We start from the raw sequence: 11,985 nt of genomic DNA, 5'->3' as shown, positions 1-11,985 counted from the left end.
TTAACCGATACTCCACTGGATAACAGTGAGCTAAAATGGTTCACAGATGGCAGCAGTTATGTAAAAGATGGACAGAGACGGGCGGGAGCCACAGTAGTAGATGACTCTGGACAGACGATATGGGCAGAGGCCCTTCCCCCGGATACCTCAGCACAAAAGGCAGAGTTAATTGCCCTGATTCAAGCATTAGAGAGAGCCAAAGGAAAAAGAATAACTATTTCCACTAACAGTCGCTATGCTTTTGGCACGGTACACATCCAAGGCCCAATATATCGGGAACAGGGGTTTTTGACAGCTAAAAGAAAAAGAATTAAAAACTTACCTGAAATCTGTAGACTTTTAGAGGCTGTACAGATGCCTCGGGCTGTGTCAATAGTACACGTACCTGGACATCAGAAGGGTGACAGCCCCATGGCACGAGGGAATCGTGCCGCAGACCTGGCAGCTTGAAAAGTAGCTGATAAAGATTTCATCACCCCTGTGTTGGCGATCGGACTTCCACCTCCAGGTATGGGAACTCTGCCCCCAACCCCTGAGTATTCATCCACAGACTTTGCTTGGATCCAAAAACACACCAACCTCCAAAAAGATAAAGATGGATGGTACCGAGACTCAGACGGCTACTTGATACTCCCTGCTCAGTTGGGACGGCAACTATGTGAGCATTTGCACTTGTCTACTCATCTGGAAAAAAAAAAAGACTCTGATGCTCTTTCAAACTGTGTGCCTGCAATTTCCCCGGCACTAGACAACTGTAAAGAACATAGTGCATGCTTGTAAGGCGTGTCAACAGATGAGGCCAGGAAAAGGACAACATGCAGGACTGAGGTATCGGGGAGAAGGACCAGGGCAACGCTGGGAAATAGATTTCACCGAGGTAAGGCCAGGCAAGTATGGTTACTGGTACTTGTTAGTGTTGGTGGATACCTTCTCAGGGTGGGTGAAAGCTTTTCCTACAAAGGGAGAAACCGCGATGATAGTGGCAAAAAAGATTTTAGAAGAAATAGTTCCCAAGTTTGGCCTGCCAGTGACCATCGGCTCTGATAATGGACCTGCTTTTGTGAGTCAGATAGTTCAGAGCCTTGCCCTAGCCCTGGGGACTAAATAGAAGTTACATTGTGAATACAGTCCACAGAGCTCAGGACAAGTAAAAAGAATAAATCGGACTCTAAAAAAACTTTAGCTAAATTGGCTATAGAGACTGGCGGGGACTGGGTGACCCTCCTTCCCTTCGCCATCTTCCGTGCGCGTAATACTCCTTATCAATTTAATCTGACCCCATTTGAGATTCTGTATGGGAGACGTCCCCCTGTATGTCCAATATTTAAAAGGAAGAAACTACCGCCTCCCACGTTGGGGCAATTCCAAGAGGCCTTGATGGCCTTAAGTAAGGGGCACTCTCGTGTCTGGAAACTGCTCCGGGAAATACATGTGGGTCAAAATAAGGGAACTATTCCCTCACATGACATTGGCCCCGGAGACTGGGTATGGGTCAAAAGGCACTAAACCAAGGCACTAGAACCCAAATGGAAGGGTCCTTATGTTGTTCTTCCTACCACCCCAACTGCCCTAAAGGTCGACGGTATCGGGCCTTGGGTGCATTGCAACCACGTACGCCCAGCTGCTTCAGCAGAGCAAGAAGACGCTAAAAAAAAATGAGAAGCATCTCTGCACCCGTCCAACCCCTTGAGGCTAAAGCTTCGAAGGCGCCAACCGGACCAGGACAACTCGGCTGGGCCCTCTTGTGGATGACCCAGTTACTCTGCTCCGGAGTTGCCAGCGTGAACCCGCATCAACCCGTCAAAATCACCTGGAAGCTGCAAAATGGACTAACACGAGAGGTGCTAAACTCCACTACCGCAATACATCCACCAAACACATGGTGGCCAGACTTGTACTTTGACCTTAAGCCGATGGTAAATGTGCCTTGGGCTAGGGGTTATCTCCGAGAACAAGGGTTCTGGGCATGCCCAGGCGCACCCAGGCATGACTGGAAGACCTGTGGGGGGCACAAGACTCTTACTGTAAAACTTGGGATTGTGTTACTTCTAATGACGGACCTCGGCGCTGGGAAGTAGGAAATCGAGATTTACTTAACTTTTCATTCGCCAAGCCCCTCCGTAGGCTCCTCGGAGATCCAACTTTTAGCTGTGAAAGTTGCAATTATGCACAAGTCAGAATAAGGTCCAATGCAGAAAAAAGCAAAAAGGAGGGGACCTGGATCTCTGGCCTATCCTGGGGGCTACAGATGAGAAAATCAAAAAAATTTGGGGTTGATGGGAAAGGGATTATAGTAGTGAGCCAGGTCTTAGAGCCAATTCTTGTACACAGTATCGGGCCCAACAAAGTAGAAAAGCTGGCTGTAACCCCCCGCCTAACGACTTCCATGCCAACATCTTTGGCAGTGAGTCCCGAAGCAGAAGCACTGGCTGAAATAGATCCCCTATGGAAGCTGATTAGGGCAGCTTATGCCACCCTGAATCAGACCCATCCTGAGGCAACTAAATCTTGTTCGTTATGTTACAACTTAATTCCCCCTTATTACGAAGCAGTAGGCCTCAATGCCTCTTATGACTTGGCCAACAGCACCGATCCTCCTCAATGTCCTTGGGGGGACTGAAAGGTGGGTCTGATGATGAAAGAGGTATGGGGAAAGGGCTTATGCACGGGCACGGTGTTACCAGCAAAGTCTCCACTTTGTGTGCATGTCGTCGAGCCTGATGATTTGCCTGTAGCTAAATGGTTAATACCTCAAACGGGGGGATGGTGGGTCTGTTCACACACGGGGCTAACTCCATGCCTGCATAGCTCAATCTTTGACCCCAAAGAAAAACTCTGTGTTATGGTGGCTGTCATGCCAAAGATTCTGTACCGACCAGAAAAAGCAATATATGATTATTGGGCCCAGAAATTAACTCTAAATCCTCCAAAAAGAACTTATAAATTTAAGAGGGAACCTCTTACCGCCATAACCATAGCAACTATGTTTGGTCTTAGAATAGCCGGGGCTGGAACCAGAATAACAGCTCTGTCCCTGCAAGGCCAAGGATTTAACTCCCTGAGAGCGGCCATAGATGAAGACATTACCCGTATAGAGCAATCTATTAGTCATTTAAAATCGTCTCTAACTTCTCTATCTGAAGTAGTTCTGCAAAACAGGAGGGGATTAGATCTGCTCTTTCTGCAACAAGGGGGACTCTGTGCTGCCCTAGGAAAAGAGTGCTGTTTCTATGCGGATCATACAGGAATAGTTGGAAAATCTATGGCCAAAGTGAGAGAAGGACTAGCCCAACGTAAACGAGAACGTGAGGCTCAACAGGGATGGTTTAAATCTTGGTTTCAACAATCCCCTTGGCTGACTACCTTAATCTCCACCTTGCTAGGACCCCTGCTAGTACTTTTACTAATGCTTACCTTCGGCCCATGCATTATCAATAGACTTGCAGCCTTTGTAAAGGAACGCATAAATACAGTACAGCTGTTTGTGCTTCGACAACAATATCAAACTGTGTCTCAGGACCGAGAGGAAGATTCCTCTATATGATCTGAGGACATGGGGGAATGTTAGGGACCAAACGACAGTCTCTAGGACCTGAGTCATGTTTACCAGAAAGAGACAGGATATGCGCTCATCCTGCCTGGCCAATCATGTAACGCCAGCTACTCCTGTAACTGAGACAAAGAACTGCCTGTATATAAGCCGCCATACTCCTTTGTTCGGGGCTCTTGTCAGATTCCCTTGTGTGGGATGAGACTTGGGCCCTAGCACGCTAGGAATAAACAAACTCCCTTCTTGCGTTTGCAATACTGTGGTGGACTTGCTCTCTCGGTCGGTTTGGAGATACGGGCTCGGAGCATAACAACCTTAATTGTCTGTTCTCCTAGCACCCACTTGTTGTAAAACTCAATCATATACAACAAAGAGGTTGCTAACATGTAACCAGTCGTGTAGTGGGAGGTATAAAACTGGGCCTCTCAGAAACATCAGGGTCCTTGTTGGGAACTGATTCCCCTTGGACCCACTGGCGTAATAAACTGTACTCCACTTCTCCGGGGTGTGTTTTGCGACTCCGGATTCCACAGCAACACGACTGAAGGGACTAACAGCAGCAGCAGATGATTAAATCTGCACGAGTATAACTATATCCTTTACCAAAAATGATACATAAGGAAGAATTCAACTATTTTTATGTTTGCAAGTCAGAGGCTGTCAAGCAGACTGTGGTGTACGATCCATAAGCCTTAAAAAAATTTAACCTAAAGGCAAACAGAAAGATTCGGTAAATTTTAATTTTCCAAAGGTACTCAGAAGAAATTACCAGAAGCACACTCCAGTTTATAAGGCACAGTTGGACAATCCATTTACCCCAAATGAACTACCTGTGTTGCGAGGTAGTGATGTGAGACCATGATCTCTGTGGTTGTACCCCCTCCATGCAGAAGCATCACTCCTCAGGTGCAACAGTGCATAAAGAGAAGCAACAGACTCACCTTTCATTACTGCATCAGCTACTGGCTTTGTCATACATAGAATTTTAAATGCCTGATTACAATTGTACAACAACAATAACCATACCAATATTTATCCCGAAAGGTAATCATATGCTCCCTGTTGTTATTGTTTGGTCACTAAGTTGTGGCCGACTCTTTGAGATCCCATGGACTGTAGCCTACCAGCCTCCTCTGTCCATGGAACTTTCCTAGGCAAGAATCCTGGAGCGGGTTGCCATTTCCTTCTTCAGGGGATCTTCCCAATCCAGGGGTTGCACCCGTGTCTCCTGCATTGGCAGGCAGATTCTTTACCACTGTGCCACCTGGTTTCCCCTTAATTCCCAACCCAGGGATTTCCATTTCATGCTCTCCACACCAGAGAAGCTAGGAAGTTAGGCCTTGAAAAGAGAGGGAGTGAGAGGCGCCATACAGCCAGACCACACCCACGCCCCGTCTCCCCTGTCCTCCCAGCTGCCAGGGTCAGTGCCCCAGCTTGTGCCTGGGAGAGCAGCTGAGGAAGCTCTGCCTCAGATATGCAAGTGGAATTTGAAACAGCTGGCTTGAGTTTCAACAGCCTAAAGGGACTGAACCTGCCCAAGACATTGCAAGGGACAGGAAGGGCAACTGCCAGGATGGTGGGGAGCTGGTGCTTAGAAAATAGAGAACTGAGCTGAGGCTCAGTGAAAAGGCTGCACTTAGATTCTTGTCTGGACCACAGTTCCCCTCCTCCCCAGTCTCCCTCCTCTCTGATACCTGCAGTTGTGTCCCGAGATGGCCCTGGAGCATTTTCTGCTCTGCTTCCATTTGGAAACTTAGCAGTCAAATGCGGAGAAGGTAATGGTAGCCCACTCCAGTGTTCTTGCCTGGAGAATCCCAGGGACAGGGGAGCCTGGTGGGCTGCCGTCTATGGGGTCGCACAGAATTGGACACGACTGAAGCGACTTAGCAGCAGCAGCAGCAGCAGCAGTCAAATGTGCAGGCTCCTTAGCATCCCAAGGGGAGGCAACCTCTTCTTGTCCTTTGACTTCAGACTTCCCGTTTTTCCCTGGGAGCTGTGGTCCTTAGGACTGGGGAATAGTAGAAACCCAGCACCCAGCATATCACTTAAGACGTCTGTTCTTTCAGATAATTCATGAGCGCAAGAGAGAGGATGGCTGATAGAATAGCCGTTCCCCATTGAGGAGCCCTTCTAAACCACAACGGGAAGGACTCTAACCAAGAACAATGGTCTCCAGAGATGCACAGGTGGGCTGACTGAACTGGGACAAAGCGACTCCTCTGAGGCACTGTATGTGTTTATGGCTGGAGTTCTGTTTTGCTCAATTACCTAATGTTTATACAGGTGTTCTGACCCTTCCTTGACAGACTTGGATGCCCCAGGTCTGTGTTTGTACCTCTAGTTGACTACAATAAATTAATAGTGTTAGATAAGAAAAGACAAAGAAACCTTCCAGGCCATCAAACGAAAAATGAAAAATGAGTGTACTCAGGGATTATACTGGCTGAACCATACCCCAAGCCACGCCAGTGGACAACGGCCGTATGTTCCTCCCTGATTTTCCTGGTCAGAAAAACTGATCCGCAAAGGCCAGTCTGAAACTGCTGTTCCCCCAGACAAGGGGGATGGGGCATGGTTGGTGGGGGCGGGGGGAAGCCCTGCTCCAGTGGTCTCATTCCCCATCAACAGCAGCATCATCAGAATTCAGTTCCCATCTCAAAGCCCTGGTTCACATGGAAGGAAACCAGGGATCTTCAGAGAAATGGTCATTAGGATAAGGAATAGTTAAGGTACAGATGAACTTGGGACATCTTGTTTTGCCAGAAAGCAAGGAAGCTATCAAAGACTAATTGTGTTAGCAGATCACAGAATCTACTAAATAATTGGCCTGTGCTCTTCAAAAATGTCAAGGTTGCGAAAGATCAAGAGACTTGGAAGCCATTCCAGATTACGGGAGACTAGAGAGACAGGATAATTAAACGCAATGCTTAACCTTTAATTGGATCCTCAAGTAGAAATTTTTTTTTAAATAAAAGACGGGATGACTGGCAAATCTTGAATAAGATCATAGACTGAAGAATAGCATTGTATCGATGTTAAGGTCATGGTTATTTCAGAGCACGTCCTTGTTCCTAGGAAATATACACTATCGTGTGTGCCTGCTCCATCACTTCGTCTTGACTCTTTGTGGCCTTCTGGACTGTGGCCCGCCAGGCTCGTCTGTTCATGGGATTTTCCAGGCAAGAATACTGGAGTGGGTTGCCAATTCCTCCTCCAGGGGATCATCCTGACCCAAGGATCGAACTCATGTCTCCTGCGTCTCCTGCATTGGGAGGCAGGTTCTTTACCACCTGAGCCACCAGGGAAGCCCCCCCATACACTGTTGTATTTGCAAGTAAAGGAACATTACGCGTGCAGATGGGAGGGAGGTTCAGGATGGAGGGGACATATGAATACCTGTGGTTGATTCATGTTGATGTATGGCAGAAACCAACACAATATTGTAAAGCAAATACCTTGCAATAAATTTTTTTTTAAGTTGTATATATGAGAGAGAAAATGATTAAGCAAAAGTGGTGAAATGCAAACAACTGGGGAATCTACATAAGGGTCTGTGGGAGTTCTTTGCCCTACTCTTGTAACTACTTTGTAAATCAAACATTATTTCAAAAATTTAAAAACTTACCAAAGGGGAAAAAGGCTCACAGGAGCCGATGTAAAAAATGTTCTCTCCTGTTCAAACTGTATTTTAGTGAAAGGAAAGAACTGATAAAAGAAAGCTATTTATAGAATTTCAGTAATAAGTGCAGGAGGGATAACAGAATTAGAAAACCACCATCTTAGCAACCCCTAAGGCAATAAGCATCAAGGCTAAAGCCATGAGGTGGGATCCTGGAGGGATAAGACTGCCTCCACCCAAGTTCATTGGCCAGTCCTGGCTAAACATGGTACCACCTGTGAAGAGTTCTGGCCAAAACCAACATACTTGAATATGGCAAGTGGCTGGCAGTAACCACCAGGTCACAGGAAACACAGAGTGTAACGAACTGGGGAAACTATACCACGAGGTCCCCACCTGCCAAATCTGGTGGAAGAGTTTATAAGACATATGAATGACATTTCTTTAGCAAATCAATGTGATTTTTTTTTAATGGAGGAAAGATTATTATATAAATGATTAGAGGCACAATCATTAAATGTAATGTGTAGCCCTTGTTTGGATTCTGATCTGAAAAAAAAAAACAGCTAAGCAATCAGATTAGATGATACTGAGGAATTATTAATTTTATTAAGTGGAACAGTTGCACATGATTATGTTTTTTTTTCAAATACTCATTAAAAATGCATGTTGATGTATTTATGGGTAAAATGACATAATGTCTGGGTTTGGCTGAAAAAGACTTGCCGGGGTGAGGGGAGGAAATGAAATAATATTGGCAAAACATTGGTAATTGTCGAAGCTGAGTGATTAGCACAGAGGGTTTTGTTTTGTTTTTGTAATTTTTTTTAATATAGTTGATTTACAATGTTGTGTTAGTTTCTGGTGTACAGCAAAGTGATTCAGTTATATATATATACATCTTTTTTCATATTCTTTCCCATTGTGGTTTATTATAAGATATTAAATATTCTATACAGTAGGACCTTTATAGTAGTTTATATGGAGGGTTTTACGACATGGTTCCCTCTATATTTGCATATGTTTGAAATTTTCCATATAAAATTACTTAAAAAAAAAAGAACTTTAGCCATCAGGGAAGCCCAGAAATCTATTACCAAATGCTATAACTTGGTCACATAAAACCATAAATAAAGTAAAGCTCCCTCCCTATGGTGAGCTGCCTCACTGGGGAGAACAAGCTTCTTCTCAGGGTAGCCAGCATCCTATGACTGATGGGCAAAGTGGTATTAAAAGCTGGTGTTCACACCCCACAGGCTCTGAAGGGCCATCCCATCTTGAAAACTCCCCACAGGGTCTGTTTTGGCCTCTACGGAGATTGTGTTGGACTTGAATTCTCCCTCACTCCAGTCCTGCCCCCTTCCCTTCGCACCACGGGTGTTGACTCCAGGAGGACTTCCTAATGAACCTCTTCTATGATAATCTCCAATTTAGAATTGGTTTCCCAGGGGCCCAAGCTGACACACACCACTTTTTCCATAAGGACTATATCACATAGAACATCAAGTTCTCATCACAGAGCCAGGCACAAGCTCATAAGAAACATTAGTTGTAAATTGTTACACACCCAAGGCATGTCTTTATTTCCACCCCCTGATGGTTATAGATTAAAAAAAAAAAAAGCCCAAAAGATTAAAGAGGTATCCACAATATGTGTTCATGTTGCCATTTGGGCTGAAATGCCACCAAACACAAACAAAAGCAAAAACTATATATATCAGAATCAAAAAAATATATATTTCATATACCATGATTCATATACCATGCCATTCATCTATTTAGTATATACACGGAGTTGTGTAAACATCATCACGATCGATTTTGAGTGCTTTCATCTCTTCCCCCAAATACCATCTTCCTCCTGAGCCAATTCTCAGCCATAGGCAACCACTAATCTCCTTCCTGCATCTACACATTTGTGTGTTGTTGTTTAGTTGCTAAGACATGTCTGACTCCTTTGCAATTCCACAGACTATAGCCCACCAGTCTCCTCTGTCCACTGGATTCTCCAGGCAAGAATACTGGAATGGGTTGCCATTTCCTTCTCCGGGGGATCCTTTCCACCCAGGGATTGAACTCGAGTCTTCTGCATTGAAGGCAGATTTAGATTCTTTATCTTTGAGTCAAAAAGAAAGCCCGGTAAATTTACTTACTCGGGACATTTCATATAAACCGGATGATGCAATATTTGGGGTTTCTCTTTTTGCTGCACTGGATCTTTGTGCGGGGCATGAGCTTTTTCTAGTTGTGGTGCATGGCGGCATCTCTCTAGTTGGGGCGTCTCTCTAGTTGCGGCGCTCAGGTTTAATTGTCCTGTGGCATGTGAGATTTTAGTTTCCCAATCAGGGATGGAACAGGCATCCCCTGCATGGGAAGACAGATTCTTAACCACTGGACCACAAGGGAAATCCCAAAGTGTGCGTGTGTGTGTGTGTGTTTTTTGTATCTAACTTTTCTCATTTAGCTTAAAAGTTTCAGGGTTCATCCATGCTGTAGCAAGTAACTACCTCATTCCTTTTTATCACTGAATAATATTCCATTCACTTCATGGGAAATAGATGGGGAAACAGTGGAAATAGTGTCAGACTTTATTTTTTTGGGCTCCAAAATCACTGCAGATGCTGATTGCAGCCATGAAATTAAAAGACGCTTACTCCTTGGAAGGAAAGTTATGACCAACCTAGATAGCATATTGAAAAGCAGAGATATTACTTGCCCACAAAGGTCCATCTAGTCAAGGCTATGGTTTTTCCAGTGGTCATGTATGGATATGAGAGTTGGACTGTGAAGAAAGCTGAACTGATGCTTTTGAACTGTGGTGCTGGAGAAGACTCTTGAGACTCTTGGACTGCAAGGAGATCCAAACAGTCCATCCTAAAGGAGATCAGTCCTGGGTGTTCATTGGAAGGACTGATGCTGAAACTGAAACTCCAATGCTTTGGCCACCTCATGCAGAGTTGACTCATTGGAAAAGACCCTGATGCTGGGAGGGATTGGGGGCAGGAGGAGAAGGGGACGACAAAGGATGAGATGGCTGGATGGCATCACTGATTTGATGGACGTGAGTCTGAATGAACTCCAGGAGTTGGTGATGGACAGGGAGGCCTGGTGTGCTGTGATTCATGGGGTCGCAAAGAGTCAGACATGACTGAGCAACTGAACTGACCTGAATATTCCATTATTTTGATTTATCACATTTTGCTTGTCCATAAATCAGTTGATGAATGTTTGGGTTGTTTCCACCTTTTAGCTCTGACAAATAATGTTTCCGTGAATATTCATTTATAAGTTTTTGTATGGACATGTATTTTGTTTTTCTCCAACTTTATTGAGACATGATTGACATATAAAAGTGTGTAAGTTTAAGGCGTATGATGGGTTGATTTAATACATGTATATATTGCAAAATTATTTACATGACCTCCATCATGTCACATAATTTTCCACCTCATCACATCACATAATTGCTGTTTCTTTTTCTGTGGTGAGTGTAAGGGTATGTTTCCATTTCACTTAGGTATATAGGTAGAATTGTGAAGTCACATGGCAATTCTTTGTTTAATACTTGGTGGAACTGCCACTGTTTTCCAAAGCAGCTGTATCATTTTACTTTCCCATCAAGAGTGTGGGGCAGGGGACTTCCCTGGCAGACTCTGCATTTCCACTGCAGGGGATGTGGGTTTAATCCCTGGTCAGGGAACTAAGATCCTACATGCCATGCAGTGAGGATAAAAAGTTTAAAAAGAAATAAAAAATTAAAAAAAAAAAGTGTGTGACAGTTCCAATTTTCCCACATCCTCACCAACACTTGTTATTGTCTTTTTAAATTAGGGTCATTCTGCTGCTACTGCTGCTAAGTCGCTTCAGTCGTGTCCAACTCTGTGCGACCCCATAGATGGCAGCCCACCAGGCTCCCCAGTCCCTGGGATACTCCAGGCAAGAACACTGGAGTGGGTTGCTATTTCCTTCTCCAATACGTGAAAGTGAAAGGGAAGTCGCTCAGTCGTGTCTGACTCTTAGCAACCCCATGGACTGCAGCCTGCATCCATAGCATTTTCCAGGCAAGAGTACTGGAGTGGGGTGCCATTGCCTTCTCCAGAGTCATTCTAGTGGTCCTGAATTGACGTCTCCTTGTGGTTTTGATTTACATTTCATTTGCATGTTGAGCATCTTTTCATGTGCTCATTGACCGTTTGTATATTTTCTTTGCAGAAAAGTCTATTAAGATCCTTTGCTCATCTTTAAAAATTGGATCATCAGTCTTTTTTGAATCCTGTTTTCTTCTGTAGGAGAATGTTATGTCCTTCACAGAGTTGTGAAGATTCATGACAGAACACTGGCAAGGCATTCAGCAAGTGTTCTGAAAACTTACGGAACCTATCTTGCACCTTGCCTTTCAGCTAGGCATTTTGCATTACATCACCTAGCGTAGTGTTTGTGCTTGAAGCCAGACTCAATAAATGTCTGAGAGGGTAAATGTGCCAATTCACATCACTCAATATTCAGATCTGAATCTTATGTGCTTTGACTTCCTTGCTCTCATTTCCTCCATTAAACCTTTTCTTCCTGGAACAATTTTCTTAATTTTATTCCCCTTGCCAGCTGCTTCCTCTCCTAAAACTGAACTTGGAGCATCATTGACGCTAATTACAAGAGAACCAAAGACACCACCTCACACAGTTCTGAAGTAAGTGTGATCAACCTTTGAAGAAGCTAAATAACTGACAACCTGTCAGTTTAACCTGTCCCCTATTGGAGCACTCACAAAAGGTAATTGAGGCACCTAAAGAGGTGAGGGGGTGGGGAGGAGAAATTT

This window comes from Capra hircus, chromosome 19 (assembly GCF_001704415.2).
Source record: "Capra hircus breed San Clemente chromosome 19, ASM170441v1, whole genome shotgun sequence".
Taxonomy (NCBI): domain Eukaryota; kingdom Metazoa; phylum Chordata; class Mammalia; order Artiodactyla; family Bovidae; genus Capra; species Capra hircus.
The sequence above is the reverse complement of the archived record's forward strand: the minus strand, read 5'-3'. Positions refer to the sequence as shown.